This window comes from Electrona antarctica, assembly GCF_951216825.1.
Source record: "Electrona antarctica genome assembly, chromosome: 22".
NCBI classification, from domain to species: Eukaryota; Metazoa; Chordata; class Actinopteri; order Myctophiformes; family Myctophidae; genus Electrona; species Electrona antarctica.
The window spans coordinates 12,050,964-12,070,046 of record NC_136805.1 but is presented as its reverse complement, the minus strand read 5'-3'; the positions used below and the strand labels follow the sequence as shown (position 1 = coordinate 12,070,046).

The 19,083-nt window shown below is 43.6% G+C and overlaps 1 long non-coding RNA gene and 1 pseudogene across 2 annotated transcripts; both read left to right on the top strand.

The window, feature by feature from the left end:
• The first annotated feature begins 6,274 nt into the window (after nucleotides 1-6,274).
• LOC306915401 lies at nucleotides 6,275-8,729 on the top strand. The gene is made up of 4 exons (XR_013788811.1): nucleotides 6,275-6,434; nucleotides 6,524-6,599; nucleotides 7,705-7,758; nucleotides 8,589-8,729. It is a non-coding gene; the product is annotated as an uncharacterized lncRNA (long non-coding RNA).
• A 1,933-nt stretch (nucleotides 8,730-10,662) lies between these two features.
• Nucleotides 10,663-18,671, top strand: LOC306914798 (cilia- and flagella-associated protein 52-like; annotated as a pseudogene). The gene is made up of 14 exons: nucleotides 10,663-10,723; nucleotides 10,897-11,096; nucleotides 12,055-12,191; nucleotides 12,651-12,779; nucleotides 12,912-13,011; nucleotides 13,425-13,541; nucleotides 13,683-13,783; nucleotides 14,459-14,634; nucleotides 14,896-15,044; nucleotides 15,655-15,800; nucleotides 16,564-16,715; nucleotides 17,036-17,138; nucleotides 18,014-18,125; nucleotides 18,490-18,671. The product of its transcript is annotated as a cilia- and flagella-associated protein 52-like (transcript).
• The last annotated feature ends 412 nt before the right edge of the window (nucleotides 18,672-19,083 follow it).

The window sequence follows — 19,083 nt, the reverse complement described above, 5'->3', positions numbered from 1 at the left end:
TAACATTGTGTTAGATCCTAGGGAATACCAAGGGTACAGGTAACATTGTGTTCTGTGTATTTGTTACAATCCTTGTAGGTCTCGGGGGAATAAAGGATTGCGACTGAAAAGTGAACCGTTGTTTATTTTCTGCCCTTTGATAAGGTTATTTTTAAAGAGTTCACGTGCAATTTACATTTAAAAGCCAAAACTCTTTAGACAACCATGATTTACTGCAATATATGGTATTTTAACGGATTCCCAACCAAAGTAAATATAAATGTATAAATGGATATATTTCAAGAGATGACTTTAAACTTAAACCGACACAGAAAATATGCCCTGCATGGTGCAAATCAATAAACAATCAACAATACTCTTAACCTAACTTTAAGTACACCCCACCTTACGGGGGGCGGCCGCACGCCGAATGTATGTGTTTAATTTATTTATTTTGTTCTATTTTAGCCAATTCGCGGCCAAAATTCCCAGGTAGGCATGCTTTGGCTAGGCAAAAATGGCTCCGTTGCCGTTCAATCAATCTTACATGGGCCAATAAAAGGCTTTCATATAATAGAGGAAACTGAGTTGTTGCTGACGTCCAAGTGGAAAAAAACAAGCAAAAAAACAGTCAGTCGGGTGGTCAAAAGTGGGGTGGATGAAATCACCTATGTGGGGTGGATGAAATCACCTATGTGGGGTGGATGAAATCACCTATGTGGGGTGGATGAAATCACCTATGTGGGGTGGATGAAATCACCTATGTGGGGTGGATGAAATCACCTATGTGGGGTGGATGAAATCACCTATGTGGGGTGGATGAAATCACATATGTGGGGTGGATGAAATCACATATGTGGGGTGGATGAAATCACCTATGTGGGGTGGATGAAATCACATATGTGGGGTGGATGAAATCACCTATGTGGGGTGGATGAAATCACATATGTGGGGTGGATGAAATCACCTATGTGGGGTGTCGCGACGTACTCAGTCAATTTTCAAACACACTACCAACGCACACAGCTGATAGCAGTTCTTAAATAGTGTGCAGGTGGACAGCCTTCTCCCAATGATTGGCTGAGCTTGATGAGAGGCGGAACGAAGCAGGTAGAACTGAATCAGTACTAAATGCCCAATAACAAATTGCGGACAAATAGAACATGATTTGTCATGTTCTATTTGTCCGCATCCTCAGTGCCCATACCCGAGGCGGGGTTGCATGTTCTCCCCGTGTCCCCTAGGGTAAGTATACCCTCACGAGCTCCCCGTGTCCCCTAGCCTATAGGGTAGGTACCCTCACATGTTCTACCCATGTCCCCTAGCCTAGGGTAGGTACCCTCACATGTTCTCCCCGTGTCCCCTAGCCTAGGGTAGGTACCCTCACATGTTCTACCCATGTCCCCTAGCCTAGGGTAGGTACCCTCACATGTTCTGGGGTAGGTACCCTCACATGTTCTCCCCGTGTCCTCTTGGGTAGGTACCCATACAAAAAACATCCAGTAATCCTGGTCTCTATACTGCCTCCCCCTGGCCAGCCGATGCTCCTGATGGAGGGGAAAGGAACTGGTCAGAATAACGTGTTCCTTCCACGCGCTACGTCCGGCCGGGGAAACTCTCACCTGTCAGGTGAAAAGCGGCTTGGACTCCTCATGCATTGAAGGAAGCATGAGGTCAGTCCTTTGCACTCCCCAGGTTGGCAGAGGGAGTGATTAGATAATTGACACTGGGTGAAAAAAATGGGTTGAAAAATCGTGGGATAAAAATGAAAAAAAAAAAAGATACACAATACGAATAACCCTACATTTTATGTTTTGTTTTTTTCTTCATAAATACATGTCCTACTTTGTCCTACAACAGTGTCGCTCAAACATATAGAAAAATAGTTTACATACAAGTTGACAATATGTTGGACCGTGCTTTCAGATATGCTATTGTTACTATTTTGGAAACATTTTGAAAGTGAAACTGTTTAAAAGCTGCACTATGTAATTTATACCATCGATTTGAACACGGTTTCTCTTGCAAAACTTTTTTTACCGTTGAGCTAACAGAGCCTGACTGCTCGCTCATTCCAGTTTAGGAACTTCAAAAATCAAACGCAAAAATGTCCACTGAAAAATGAAATGCAGACCATGGCTGGTCTGCATTTCATGCGAACTCATAAGTCATAATGAAGGCCATGGGAATGCAGTGGAGCTAGTTTGATGATGTATCCTGATTACTGACAGACAGCAGAGAGAGAGAGAGAGAGAGAGAGACAGACAGACAGAGAGAGCGAGAGAGACAGAGAGAGAGAGACAGAGAGAGAGAGACATAGAGATAGTTCTCTATTGTATCGAGAGCATCTCTCTCCACCCAACATATTTCACGGGGAATGACTCCACTTCTCTTACTGTGACCTGGACATTATCTTTAAGACAGACCAGTCGTACTAGCGTTGGGTATATAAGGCCTTACTGTGACCTGGACGGCTGGACATTATCTTTAGGACAGACCAGTCATACTAGCGTTGGGTATATAAGGCCTTACTGTGACCTGGACATTATCTTTAAGACAGACCAGTTGTACTGCCAGCGTTGGGTATATGAGGCCTTACTGTGACCTGGACATTATCTTTAAGACAGACCAGTCGTACTGCCAGCGTTGGGTATATAAGGCCTTACTGTGACCTGGACATTATCTTTAAGACAGACCAGTTGTACTGCCAGCGTTGGGTATATGAGGCCTTACTGTGACCTGGACATTATCTTTAAGACAGACCAGTCGTACTAGCGTTGGGTATATAAGGCCTTACTGTGACCTGGACATTATCTTTAAGACAGACCAGTTGTACTGCCAGCGTTGGGTATATGAGGCCTTACTGTGACCTGGACATTATCTTTAAGACAGACACCAGTCGTACTGCCAGCGTTGGGTATATAAGGCCTTACTGTGACCTGGACATTATCTTTAAGACAGACCAGTTGTACTGCCAGCGTTGGGTATATGAGGCCTTACTGTGACCTGGACATTATCTTTAAGACAGACCAGTCGTACTAGCGTTGGGTATATAAGGCCTTACTGTGACCTGGACGGCTGGACATTATCTTTAGGACAGACCAGTCATACTAGCGTTGGGTATATAAGGCCTTACTGTGACCTGGACATTATCTTTAAGACAGACCAGTTGTACTGCCAGCGTTGGGTATATGAGGCCTTTCTGTGACCTGGACATTATCTTTAAGACAGACCAGTCGTACTAGCGTTGGGTATATAAGGCCTTACTGTGACCTGGACATTATCTTTAAGACAGACCAGTCGTACTAGCGTTGGGTATATAAGGCCTTACTGTGACCTGGACGGCTGGACATTATCTTTAGGACAGACCAGTCGTACTGCCAGCGTTGGGTATATAAGGCCTTACTGTGACCTGGACATTATCTTTAAGACAGACCAGTTGTACTGCCAGCGTTGGGTATATAAGGCCTTACTGTGACCTGGACATTATCTTTAGGACAGACCAGTCGCCAGCGTTGGGTATATAAGGCCTTACTGTGACCTGGACATTATCTTTAAGACAGACCAGTCGTACTGCCAGCGTTGGGTATATAAGGCCTTACTGTGACCTGGACATTATCTTTAAGACAGACCAGTTGTACTGCCAGCGTTGGGTATATGAGGCCTTTCTGTGACCTGGACATTATCTTTAAGACAGACCAGTCGTACTAGCGTTGGGTATATAAGGCCTTACTGTGACCTGGACATTATCTTTAAGACAGACCAGTCGTACTGCCAGCGTTGGGTATAAAAGGCCTTACTGTGACCTGGACATTATCTTTAGGACAGACCAGTCGCCAGTGTTGGGTATATAAGGCCCAGGTGTGAGTGATTCTTATTACACTGATGTTTGGATCTCCACTGAGCAGTCCAAGACGTGGACTGCAGTCCAAGAAGTGTAGAGCAAACAGACACACAGAGTTTCTGTACGTTTATATTGTTGAGCTGTACTGTATATACGCTATCATTCCACTTTCACTTTATTTTTTATTTAAAATCACCCCAAGGTGTCTCTGGTCACTTTACAGCAGCAATATCATGAGTAGTAAAACTCCTGTTTTCATAAATTCATGACACTAGAGGTTCCAGTAATGGGCAGCTTGTGTTACCTCGCCCAAAATAAAATTTTCTAAAGAGATCATTTATTTATAGATCATTGACACTTTGGGATAATCTGCCTCGAAACCTCTGTTGCATTTACAGTACATTAACGTTTAAAAAGCATCTAAAATTCCATTTGATGCAGTGAAGTATTGTTTTTTTGTTTTTTTTGTTTCCTGCTCTCACTTGTAATCTTAGCTATTTTTATTTTATCTGAACTAACAAATGTGTATTTGTAATTGTATGTGTACTGGAATGTTTATTCTTATGTGGACCCCAGGAAGACTAGCTGGTTGCTATGGCACCAGCTAATGGGGATCCTTAATAAAAATCAAATCAAATAAAAATCAAATCAATACATAAAAAAAATCAAAGACACAAAACATAGTAATAAGAAAACATACTGTAGTAAAACATGGTAAAATGTGCATAGCTATAGAATAGATCATCAAGAATAAAACTATAGGATAAAAATGTCCAGGGAGTTTGCATCTCTGACATCTTGAGGGAGAGGCGTTCCACAGACAGGGGGCACCATGTGTGAAAGCTCTGCCCCAACCGTTCTTTTATTGTGTGTTGTGACTGTGAGGTTTCTGGCATCCTGAGAGCGTATAGTGGTCTTGGAGGGATGTATAGTTTAACTAAACTGGACATGTAAGATGGCGCGACTCCATTTAAGGTTTTATAGGTCAGGAGGAGTATTTTAAAGTCGGCTAGCTGGCCTGTATGGGCAGCCAGTGTAGTGCTATGGTGTGGTCCTGTATTCAGCCAGTGTAGTGCTATGGTGTGGTCCTGTATTCAGCCAGTGTAGTCATGGCTGAGGGAAGTAGGGGTGCTGGGGGGGCTGTAGCACCCCCTCCCCCCAGGCACAGCCCCCCCTCGAACAGGAGGGGAAGAAAAAAAAAAGATAAATAAATATGCTGTATCACAGTATTGGCACCTTATCCTGGTTAATTGCCTGTGTCAGTTCGTTCATATAACTTGCGTGTGGAGAGGGAAAGTAAAGGCCACGTTTGCGCGTGAAAATGCGCTAAAATGCGCGTGCATGATGCGCGTGCACGCGCATTTTTGCGGCGCGCGCTACGCGCGCGCACCCCCTACTAGACGCTCAGCCCCTGCGAGTGTAAAGTACTTCCCGCGGGCCTGAGTGTAGTGCTATGGTGTGGTCCTGTATTCAGCCAGTGTAGTGCTATGGTGTGGTCCTGTATTCAGCCAGTGTAGTGCTATGGTGTGGTGTGGTCCTGTATTCAGCCAGTGTAGTGCTATGGTGTGGTGTGGTCCTGTATTCAGCCAGTGTAGTGCTATGGTGTGGTGTGGTCCTGTATACAGCCAGTGTAGTGCTATGGTGTGGTCCTGTATTCAGCCAGTGTAGTGCTATGGTGTGGTCCTGTATTCAGCCAGTGTAGTGCTATGGTGTGGTCCTGTATTCAGCCAGTGTAGTGCTATGGTGTGGTCCTGTATTCAGCCAGTGTAGTGCTATGGTGTGGTCCTGTATTCAGCCAGTGTAGTGCTATGGTGTGGTCCTGTATACAGCCAGTGTAGTGCTATAAGTGTTGGTGTGATGTGGTCAAATTTCCTTTTTCCATGGTGAGTACTCTAGCTGCTGCATTTTGGACTAATCTAAGAGCATTTGTTGCTGTTGATGGTAAACAGGAGAAGAGGGCGTTGCAGTGATCTATTCTTGAGGTGATGAAGGCGTGGACCAGAAAGGCGTGGTCTTACATTTGTAAATGTCAGACAGCACAGTCAGAAACACTAGCCAGCAGACAGTAGAGAGAGGAGGGGGTCAGAAACACTGGCCAGCAGACAGTAGAGAGAGGAGGGGGTCAGAAACACTGGCCAGCAGACAGTAGAGAGAGGAGGGGGTCAGAAACACTAGCCAGCAGACAGTAGAGAGAGGAGGGGGTCAGAAACACTGGCCAGCAGACAGTAGAGAGAGGAGGGGGTCAGAAACACTAGCCAGCAGACAGTAGAGAGAGGAGGGGGTCAGAAACACTGGCCAGCAGACAGTAGAGAGAGGAGGGGGTCAGAAACACTGGCCAGCAGACAGTAGAGAGAGGAGGGGGTCAGAAACACTGGCCAGCAGACAGTAGAGAGAGGAGGGGGTCAGAAACACTGGCCAGCAGACAGTAGAGAGAGGAGGGGGTCAGAAACACTAGCCAGCAGACAGTAGAGAGAGGAGGGGGTCAACACTAGCCAGCAGACAGTAGAGAGAGGAGGGGGTCAGAAACACTAGCCAGCAGACAGTAGAGAGAGGAGGGGGTCAGAAACACTGGCCAGCAGACAGTAGAGAGAGGAGGGCGTCGTACTTATAGGTAATATCATATTATGTGTCAAAGTAGAGCATGTTTTTATACTGTCGTGTTTCCATTGTTGACCGCTATCATTCTCTTTATGCTCTTAGAATACAACACATTCCAGAAGCACCGCCTCACGCAGCTGGAATCCACTCAGCACCTTTCTGTCACACAACCAATAAGGTAAAATACTCATTGTTTTGAAGTACAAAATCATTGTTTTCATAATGACGTGTGTGTGTGTGTGTGTGTGTGTGTGTGTGTGTGTGTGTGTGTGTGTGTGTGTGTGTGTGTGTGTGTGTGTGTGTGTGTGTGTGTGTGTGTGTGTGTGTGTGTGTGTGTGTGTGTGTGTGTGTGTGTGTGTGTGTGTGTGTATGTGTGTGTGTGTGTGTGTGCAGTTCATGTGTGTATGTGGAGTAAATGACAGACAGTGAGGAATGTGATTATCACTGTAACAGTTATATTATTAGTAATGTTTATGTGCACGCACGCACGCACGCACGCACAGCTCTGTGGTTAGTTCAGTCTAAATTAATGTGTGAATTCAGGCTCTAAATAATTAATCAGTAGGTCTAGTGTGGACACACTAATGTTGACATGGTGTCGGTCAGAGAACTATTACATGTGAGAGAGATGTTGTGATGGAGACACTCCTATGCCACCAAAATGTGGAACGCCCTACCAACTGTCATTAAGACATGCGAATCCCTTGACTCCTTCAAAACCGCTCTCAAAGGGCACCTACGGATGGCTGCAATTCGAAACTGGCCCCCGTAAAATCTGAATCCCCCCCCACCGCCCCCCCCTTTTTCCCCTCACTGTATATGTTTATTTTCCCTTTTTACCTCCTTTATGATGAATTCCTGTTCTGTCTATAGAAGTGTCTATTTGTACGTCTCTAAATGTTTTGATGATTTGAACATGGTGGACCCTATTGGAAACAAGTGTAATGCTTAATTGGGTCGTCCACTCACAGTTAACAGCCTTTGTATTGAGTTTGTGCTTGAAATGTACTGTAATTCTGCAAACTGTTAATAAATTCTTCAATCAATCAATCAACACATTTAGAGTCTGTTCATCTCTAGCAGTGGTTCTGAAATCTACCATGAACTGGAACCAAATGGACCTGAGGGTCCATTTGGTGCAGGTCCCTCTTTGAAAACTGCTGTTCTAAATATATTATATTCATTATATTGTCCAATGTGTGATATAACAATATAAGAGTAATGACAACAAACCTATAATAACAGCAGATTATTCTAATGTACTGTATGTTAATGTTTTACAGTTCAACCAACAGCTGTAGACAGGATGGCCAGTGGAACCTCAGCTTCCATCACTGGTGAGTTCTATCAACCCTTTAGAACTGGGAAAGGATCTGTGTGGTTCAGCTAAACGTATATATAGGCCTATATATACTGGATCAGGTTCAGGTTCATTTATTTGTTTGTCCCCGAAGGGCGATTTGGTTTACAGCAAGGCATAACAGGCAGACACATGAATCACATAAAACACAGTAAAAAGAGCATGGTACACATAGAAATAAAATACACAGTTCAAGGTTTCAGTGTAGCAAAGGAAATTCATAACGGCGACAAAGTTACAAAGTTACCTCCTCCTCCTATCGTCATTTAAGGCCTGGATAGACACAGGATAAGTTTTATCAGAAAACTCTTAGGATTTAGAACAGAGGTTCTAGCATAGCAGATCTATAGCATAGCATATCTATAGCATAGCAGATCTATAGGATAGCAGATCTATAGCATAGCAGATCTATAGCATAGCAGATCTATAGGATAGCAGATCTACAAGCTCACAGCATGTCACTTTGTGCCACGCTGCGAGGTTGTACATATTATAACAATCCTCAGTGTTGAGTGTTGGAAAAATGCATTAATATTAAAATGTTGAATATTTTAACACAAATCCTCTCTTCTGGGGGTCCCTGGAAACATATTTTCCGATGGAGCAGGGGGGGGGGGGGGGGGGTCCGCAGCCAAATACACATCATTCTGGGTGTCCTTGACGTGAAAACGAGATCTACTGATTTAGAAGGCATTTGTAGAATCAGCCTCAGGTCTTAATACGTTAGATCAGATGAAACCAACAAACTGATACTGGTTTAGTCACATCTGTGATTTTTATCAATATTATGTTTATTTTTCCAACCAGGGAAGAACAGCGAGCCGTCAGAACTGAGCATTGTTCTGATCGGGGGAAGACATGGAGGTAGACCCATTGGAAAGAGTTCAGTAGGAAACCTCATCCTGGGCAGAGATGGTTTTAAAACAAACACAACTAAGAGTGTCATGAGACAAGAGTTAGTGTCAGGGAGCCAGGTCAGTGTGGTCGACACTCCAGGATGGAGGTCTTCTCATCCCCTAGATCTGACCCCAAAATTGACCCAGTTAGAAATCCAAAAAAGTGTGAGTCTGTGTCCTCCAGGACCACATGCCTTCGTCCTAGTGATGCCATTGGACGCCCCATATATAGGAACAGATCTGTCAGCAGAGGAGCATGTGAGTCTTCTCCTCAGTGACCAAATTATGGTGTTCACTGTAGCTGATAAAACCAACATGAGACCTGATCTCATTAGATATTACCCTGCCTTAAGATATCTTACTGAGAAATGTGAAGGCCGCTTCCATGTTCTTAACATCAGTGACAGAGGAGATGGTAGTCAGGTCACACAGCTGATGGAGAAGATAGATCAGATGGTGAAGAGTAGTGGTGGTCACTATGAGACGGAAGAACACGTCTCAGAGGAACTGAAGGAGAAGGAGAGAACTATCAGCAGAAGAGCAGAACAAAGGAGGACAGACTCTCGAACCACTGGACTTCCAAAAGATACTGGTACACACACACACACACACACACACACACACACACACACACACACACACACACACACACACACACACACACACACACACACACACACACACACACACACACACACACACACACACACACACACATTAGTATTATTCTATGATGTCTATTCTATGTGTTCTGAACTGTACACTGAACACACCTTTCTGCTGTTTTTTTTATTTTTTATCAATTAGAATATTAGATATTATAAATTAGATATTAAGAACAACATAAAATTCATTGGACATTGTATCCTGGTTCTTTAAATCATTCCTATTATGGGCATGTCATTACACTGTAGGGGAACATTCCCAAACAGATCTACAAGCTCACAACATATTGTGTTAATTGTGAGCTTGTAGATGTGCTATTGTTTGCTTTTTGTACTGCGATGAATGATGAAATAATAATGTCTCCAGTTTTTAAATAAGAAACTGTCAAAGTTAAAGTAAACAATGTTTTCTCTGACAGGACTGACCTCAGGATTGTGTTGTTTGGAAGCGGGAAATCTGGGAAGAGTTCAGCAGGAAACACCATTCTAGGAGGAAGTGGTGTTAAAGTTAGTCAGAGAGGTCAAAGGTTAGTGCAGTGTGAGGTGAGACAGGGTAGCGTAGCAGGGAGACATGTGACAGTGGTGGACTCACCAGGCTGGGACTACAACCGTCCACTACAGGACACCTCAGAGATGGACAAACTGGAGATCCAGGACAGTGTGTCTCTCTGTCCTCCTGGACCACATGCTGTCCTTCTGGCCGTAATTAGGCTATATTCTGTTTCTGTTACTATCTCTCTTTCTCTTTCTGTCTGGCACACACACACGCGCACGCACGCACGCACGCACGCACGCACGCACGCACGCACGCACGCACACACACACACACACACACACACACACACACACACACACACACACACACACACACGCACACACGCACACATTCATAAATACCACATATGTTGCAAATAGCTTGCTTTTAATTTGTTTTAAGCTAAGCCACTTAATTAGCCTAATCAACAACTGCTCATTTACAACAGATCGTCAGGTTATGACCAAATACCAAAGACATTGAAAATCATGCATTATTGATTAATGATAGCCTATGGCATTAATTCATTAAAAATCAATAGACCAAGCCTATTTTTTAAGATAGCCTACAGATTTTATTGATTGATTGAGTTGATGATCATCTCACTAATTCTTCCTGTTGTTCCGTCTGCGGCCTCCAGTTTCATTTGTGCAAGACAACCCGCTGTTGCTATGCGACGTTTGTTTGACATAGCAACACAGCAGCCTGCACGCCAAAAGCATTGGTTTTGACTAATCCTCCTGCGGACGACAGAAAACGGTGGAAAATATAGGTTTTGTTTAAACATGGCGGATGATACTCGAGGAATCCCCCAACTGGAGTTGGAGGCTGTAATTGGCTTCAATGGTAAGTTTCAAAGATAACTTAAAAGAAGGCAGAATAAGTTTCCAACACCTGTGGGCTCGCAAGCTAGCATGGGACTGCTGCTTTATTGCCTCGCTAATCATAAACTATTGATATTGTGTGCATTTTCCCTAATCCGTGCATGATTGTCATATTGACACACTTTATTGTTGCAGGACACGTGTTTTCTGGCCTGAAAGTGCACCCAGACAGAGAGCACCTGATCTATCCTCTAGGATGTACAGTCATACTGAGACGAATCAAAGATGGGAAACAGGAGTTCTTGCATGGACACACAAACAATGTGTCCTGTATCTCAGTGTCCAGAAGTGGACGCTACATCGCCTCTGGACAGGTCACCTTCATGGGCTTCAAGGTGAGCATCACATGAGATTCTCATGTTCCATTCTCATGATGAGAATGGTCTAGGTTGCTAAGAAGATGTGAAGTTATTGCATCAAGCAAAGCATTTCGTTTCTGAATAGAACAGATTTAAAGTATATATTTTGAGGTTTTAATTAGTCCCATATTATAACCATGCATGAGTTTTATGTTTTTTATAATTAGTTTAGACTTTTTCTCTTTTAATATTTGACTGTATATATACTATATAGCATAGCCTATAGGCTACTATCTCTTGCTTTACCTTAAACTGTATAGTATTTTTCTAATTGATATATTTTAACTTTGTCATTATTTTTTTAATTATGTATACATTTGTTAGAACTACGGGGTTCACTGTAATTATTATTGTTTCCACCAGGCCGAAGGCATGGGGACAGAGTATGTTTTGCACTCCGTCCGTCTGTCCGTCCGTGTGTCCGTGTGTGTGTCCGTGTGTGTGTCCGTCCGTCCATTACCAGCTAATCGTTGGCCCGATCCATGCAAAACTGTGCACACACACTCCCTGGATGCCAACGACGAACCTCTGCCCCAAATATTCCACAACGGCCTGTTATAGCGCCACCATGAGGCCGGTTTTGGCAAAATACATTTCTGTAGATTACTCGTACACATTTTATCCATACATCACGCAATTCGTTCTGTCGGGGGCACTCGCTGACCAGTCTGTGTCGGGGCCTTCTGACATCTAGTTACGCCCCTGGCCCTGGCCATGTCAACCACACAGAAATGAGCAGGTTCGGGCTGACCTAGGGCTTGGGTAGAATTGGATTAGGGTGATTTTTATTTATTACAAATAATTTCATCAATGTCATCAATGTTTATATAGCTCAATGTATATATTGCATATATAGCTTTTTCTTTTTGGCTTTACCCCGTCTTATAGCTGCTTGCAGCTATATTTATTTTAATTATTATATTTTGAATTCTAGGCGGACATAATCATCTGGGACTTCACAAAGCGAGCAGTTCATGCCCGGATGCAGCTCCATAAAGCCAAGGTGGAGTCTCTGGCCTTCTCTCCCAGCGATAAGTACCTGGTGTCGCTTGGAGGTCAGGACGATGGCAGGTAAACATGACATTATGATCATTATACTTTCCTTAATTCCTTCACTAAATATCAACATAGGAATTTGCAATGGTTCTCAAAGTGGGGTCCAGACTCCAGGGCTTCAGGGTATCTTGAGGGGGTTCCAAATGTACCCTTTACCGGTCTGTAACCCCGAGAGTGTACAAATGGAACCATACGGATCCGTACTACACTCTCAGAGTTATGGGGTTCCTTGAAATTACTGGACAGAAGGACTTGCTGGGGTGCCTGAAGATACATGGAATGCTGCCCTCTAGTGGAAAGGCATGTCAGTAAATGTAACAAAATGCTAAAGTCACTGGCACTGCAGTGTCTTCTGGTTGTAGTAATACTGTGGAAGTAATAGTAGTAATGATAATACAACTATTAGGAATAGGAGTAGTTTTGCTGTTTGCCATAATCATAATGCATGCTGATCATTGCTGAATATGTTTTCAGCATCGCGGTGTGGAACGTGGAGACCAAGGAGGCCATCTGTGGGAGCCCCGCTTCGCCTCGTGTCGCCGGTCACTGCCTCACCACAAAGTACTCCAACACTAACGACTGCGTCTTTGTCACTGCTGGAGAGTGAGTAAGAATGTACCTAAAAATAAATAAAATGTACAAGCTCAGCTTGTAGACCTGCTATTTTAGCTATTGTATTTTGCACATTGGAAATTGCTTAAGGTTATTCTGTTATTCTGTTTCTTTGTGTTGCAGTGGCACAGTGCGAGTGTGGGAGCTGGATGTGAACAACAGAAAGGTCAGACCCACAGACTGCCAGTTGGGCCTGCTGAAAAGGATCGTCAAATGTATAGAGGTAGGTGAGAGATTGGTGTTCAATCCACAGCATTTTGTTCCCCATCTTATTCACTGCATGGCTACTCTGAAGGGCTCCTGCAACTTTGGCTGTAGATAGTTAGCTAAAGTTACCATATATAGAGTTAAGAAAAAATATAACAAATTGGAGATATGCAGTGCCCCTGCATAGTGCATACATACAAAGCATGTCATGGTTACTACAGTAATGCTGCATGATAAAGGAATGCGTGTTTGGTGGGTTATCCTCTTCCCACTGAATTTGACACTGCAACGTGCACGTTTTATGTTGCATTTTCTCATAATGACCTACAGTATAGTACTGCAACTGCACCCTCAATGATGTGACAGAATACGTTTATTGCTTGAGCTGAATACTCAGTCAATCTGTGTCTCTCGCCTGTCTTTGTCCAGATCTCTGAGGACAATCAGTTCTTCTACTGCGGTACGACCAGCGGAGATATCATGAAATTTAACCTGGAGACCAGCCGTCTGAATGGCTGCTGGCCCGTTAAACACAAGTATAGCCAGGTAGGACACAGACCACAACCACATGATGTGACTGCTGTTAACAGTGGTTGTTCTTATTTGATTGAAGTCAATGTGCACAGGACCACCTGCAGCTTTTCTGGATTCTATCTTTAAAACAGTATGCTTGTGTTTCTCATTGTGTATGTGAATGTCCTCACATTACTGCGGTCTGGGAACATTCTAGTGGGCTCTGGAGCCGGTCTCCTTTCTCTGTGCTCTGGAGCTAACTTCAAAACACTCAAGTGAGTCCTGCAACCTTTCCCCTCATATAATACTATGTACTGTATATTATATAACCACCTGCCAACTGCTGCTAGAGTTTGACTTGTAAGCTAGATATTAATGCATTTAGACCCGAGTATGATTACGTTTTTCATGTTGCTATATAGCCTATATAGCAACATAGCAACAGCTAATGTTACAAAAAGGGGTTCTCAGATTGAAAGGTATAACAATTAAACACACAAAGGGGTTCCCATTTCCCGGTCTAAGTGGGTTAAGGCAGGGGTTCTCAACCCGTGGGTCGCGACCCCCCGGGGGGGGTCGCCAAATAATTTTGGGGGGTCCCCAAATTATTAAAAAAAAAGAAGAGAAATTAAGAGTTTACATAGTACATGCATAAACTTTCCTTAATGATTATATCTGGTTTCAGTATTTATTCATGATGTATTTTCACTATTATTATGGTTATTGTAGCGGACAATTTGTATTGGGGGTGGGGAGGGGGGCGGGGCGGGGGTCACGAGACACGGCCAAAGCATTTCTGTGGGTCCCCGGATCAAAGCGTTGAGAACCCCTGGGTTAAGGTAGTGTGATCATACACTCTGGCAGGTGGAATCAAAAGAATTGAATTGTTTCCTTCCCTGTTTGCAATACATTACTAATCCACCTTTCCTTTTCTTATCACCCTGTGTCAGACAAGTCCAGCTGGAGGGAGCAGTGACCTCCATCGCTGTGAGAGGAGAGGGGCAGCAGTTGTTCATTGGGACAGAGTCTGCTCAGGTCTACCGTGTCACATACGATGACTTCAACTCAAGGCTGAACTCATCTTGTCCAGCCACAGAAGTGCTGTCAGGGACGTGGACATACTTTTGTGAGTGGCAGACGGAACCGTAGAGCAGTGTTTCTCAACCATTTCAGGACACCCCCCCCCCACAAACACACACACATACAAACGCACACAAATAATCAAATTAGAACTGGGACCACCATGTGGGAGGTTGCGGGGACCTGACCTGACAGTTGAGAACAACTGTCCAAGAACTACATTAGTCCACTATTCAACTTTCTTCACTAGGGGGCAGTGTACTCATGTTCTTGTCAATCCAGGTTTCAAATTGAGCTTGTCTTCCAGTGGAACGTCAGAGATGTTTGCCACTTGTTCCCACGAAGACATCCGGGTGTGGCACACAAGCAGTTACAAGGAGCTGCTACGCATCACAGTGCCCAACATGACATGTAATGCCCTGCACATCATGAGGGATGGAACCAGCATAGTCAGTGGTGAGAGACAGTCCCCTTCCAAATTCTCTGTCACTCATCTCCTCTGTCAAGGAGGTTCGCCCCTGTCAATTTTTCTGTCCCTTTGTTTGTATGTTGCTCCGTCTATCTGTGTCTTTGTTTGCACACAACGTGATAGAACGTTTGGTTGTTCTGGCCCACAGAAGAATGTACAGTATTAACCTTTCATGCCAAAATGGGACAGACCGTCACCTGTCACAAAAATGCATATCACTTCAGAACAGATTATTATAACACCACAATACTTTTTCAAAGTATTGGTCACACTGTTTTGATGTCGACCTCCACTGCCAGTGTTGGTACCTCATTTGCAGAATAATGTGTTCAGATGTTCTATTGTCCCCAGAAGCACCAGAACATCCTATAGAGTTTATCTATTCATATAGTTTTCAACTGTTGTAGAGTGGTAGATCATGTATTTTTGTATTTGTCAATAACCATTGACCGAGATACAAAACCCTATAATGCCAATCTACCTTTTCATAAATCGTAATGGTGCTGAGTGCTTGAGGAACAAAAGCATAGTTGACAAAGCAACACAAAATCTCCAATCCATAACGGGTGACCTGACTGTCTCTGTGTACGCCCCTAGCGTGGAACGATGGCAACATCAGGGTGTTTGCTCCGGAGAGTGGCCGGGTCATGCTAGTCATCCACAACGCACACAGCATGGGTGTGACTGCCATCGCAGCCACCAGGGACTGCAGGAGGATCATCAGCGGTGGGGGAGAGGGACAGGTCAGTAGCAGGTGTCATGGCTTCATAATGTTCACCACTTCGAGATCCCTCGTTTTTATTCGCCATGATATGGGACTAGACTCAGTGTTCCAGTGACAACGTCTTCATGTCTTCAAGTTACTGTACTTCCTCCATTGTCCCCAGAATGTCCTCTATGGTAGATTTCTCAATGGAATTTTTGCATTTGGGTTTTTACCCGTGTTATTGCACATCTGAAATAGGCACAAAGTCTATGAAGTCAGGCATCTCCATATTTGGTTGTTTCAGCCCAAGCTGCCTGTCCATTGACATCCAGTGTTGCCCATCAGAATCTTAGAGTATTCAACAAAACGGTGTAATAAGCTGTTCTAATTATTCCAGACCACTTGTGCGGTTGAGGGACTAAATGTGAATAAGACCTGTTTGAACTGAATCACTACTAAGTTTTCAGCTAGATTTTACTGATATGATGGACTGTGATAACGATAGTCATATCATTAACTACTGAGCCACTTAACCACAACAAAAATACATATTTCAAAAAAGCTTCTTCTTATGAGTAGCAATTCTCCACATAAAGCAATATGTTACAAGATATAATCAAGGGAAAATAAAACATATTCTAAATTAATATGACAATATTTAATGCACACATATGCTATGCTTTGAGTAGAATAAAAAGTAGAATTAACATTTATTCCATGTTGGAATTTGATCAGTGCAGAAATTGCGGAATATAGGCATACATTTATTATGCAAATGAAAAAGTTCCTTCATGCTGCAGGTGCGCGTGTGGGAGCTCCTGCAGGGCCGCCATCGGCTGCAGGAGACCATGAAGGAGCACAAGGCTGCCGTCAACTCCATCAAGATCAAGAGCGACGACACGGAGTGCGTCACGGCCAGCTCTGACGGCGCCTGCATCATTTGGGACTTAGTGTGAGTATCCAAATGCACACACGACACGTATGCACTTGGAAGTGTACCTCAGCGTGCACGCACGCACGCACGCACGCACGCACGCACGCACCATTTTCTGAATGCAAATGCAACCATAAATATAACATGGACTTCCAAAAAAAATTGTAGCCCGAATGTCCAAAATCAGTGCACATTTATGTTTCAATGTTTTATGTGATTTTCTATGATTCATACTGTTTTTTGGCTTGTGTTTTGCCCACATGCACAACTTCTTCCTACTATAATAACTCTTGTTGTCTACTCTGCTTCTCTGTTCCCTGTGTCTCCTACTACCACAGGCGGTATGTGAGGAATCAGATGGTGCTGGCCAACACGCTGTTCAGATGTGTGTGCTACCACCCAGAAGAATTCCAGATCATCACCAGTGGCACAGACAGGAAGGTACGATTCAGAACCAGATATAACCTATTCTAGAGAGATGTTAGGGCTTTTGAAACGGCTTGATCACACTGAGCCCTGGCCCTGGCGAGAAGCTGTGACAGTGAGAGGTCTCCACATTAACCCTATATTGGGCATGTCACTAAGCGACATTTTTCCTAAAATGTTCCATAAATGTTTACTCCCCCAAAAATAGCAATGATCCATATTGTCCACTCATTTCAGGGTTGTAGCTGTAATTAGTTTAGTCTTTTACATAACAAGAAAAGGAACTTGCCTGATGCATGGTATTGTGATGTTGTTTATGACTTTCTGCCTGCGCAATAATTAACTTCAACCAATAATTTCATTTTGAGAGGCTCCGTGCATCGTCAACTGCAAACCTCCAGGGACAATAACTGTCATTCAGAGCAGAAAACTGTGTACATGACAAGATGACCTCTGACCTCTCTGACCATAGGCCTGCTCATTTGCATATAGAGGCATAATAAGCATACTAAATGCAATAATGTTTTGGTTTAGGGATACAGATGAATGACAGAAACTCACCTGAATAGAAACCAATTAGGAAAAAATAGAACAACAGCATAATAATACGGAGGCATCATTGCTTAAAGCTTTGGTACCTGTAAGATACATTAAAGAAATGTTCACAACTGTATTGGTGATTATTGTACTCTTAATTCTGAGAGAGGGTAACTCTTAATTATATAAAGTCTTTGATCAATTACTCATTCGCTGTTGGTTAAGATTGTGTGCCAATGGCCGTGTGGTTAAGACACATAACATATAGCAGTGGTTACAAAACACTAGTCATTTAATTTACTGACAGGATTTGTGGTTTTAATGTAGTATGTATGTCATTTGTCTCTGCTCAGATTGGTTACTGGGAGGTGTATGATGGCTCGGCCATCAGAGAGCTCGAGGGCTCCCAGTCTGGAGCCATCAATGGAATGCACATCTCACAAGATGGGCATCATTTTGTCACAGGTATGGCAAATAATAACATCATCAATTGTTCTTGTTGATGTTACACAATACTAATAATTAACATTCTCACTCACTCACTCAAAACGTGATTGCATTAAAAACAAAATCTAACTAGAAAAGTATGCTCCTTGGACAACATATCTACACCACTGTTGGCCGTGGCTACCCAGTACCCAGGACCAAAAATTGTCTAAGTCAATCATAGCCAATGAATTACTATCAACCAATAGTAAGGAGCATGATCCTAGATCAGAGACATCTAAACAATAAGGAGCACAAGGTTCAGATTCTAGATCAGTGATGTTTGAGTAACTGCTGCACCCTTTGTAATGGTTCTTGTCTCCTCTACGTCCGTCACGTCCAGGTGGAGACGACCAGCTGGTGAAGGTGTGGAACTACATGGATGGCGAGGTGACCCATGTGGGCGTTGGCCACAGCGGCAGCATCACCAGTGTCAAGATCTGCACCAACAACCGCACGCTGGTCACCACCAGTGCTGACGGGGCCATTCTCAGGTGGAGGTTCCCCCACCCAGTCTCTCCCTAGAAACACCGTCCAAGCTCAGGAGGACCTACACTACAATCTGCATACGGTACTCAAACCCTCGGCCTAAGCTCCCCAAAATAAATCTGTCCCATTCTGACCAGAGGTTGTTGTTTTTTTCATTGTTTAACAACACCCACTTTCTAATGATAGAAAGGAAAAACTGTGCCAGAGACAGCACTCCACCTGCATACATGTTCTTTATTTTAATTTTCTAAAGATATTGTTTTGGCTTTTTCTGCCTTTATTGATAGGATGAAAGTAGTCTGACAGGAAATGGGGAGAGGGAAACATGCGGCAAAGGCCGTATCCGCCTGGGGCCTACATGTCAATATTTTGATGATGTAATGCCCTATTCTGTCCACATGGAGGCAGTATGATACACCAAAAATACTGTGAGTTGATGATTCTGTCA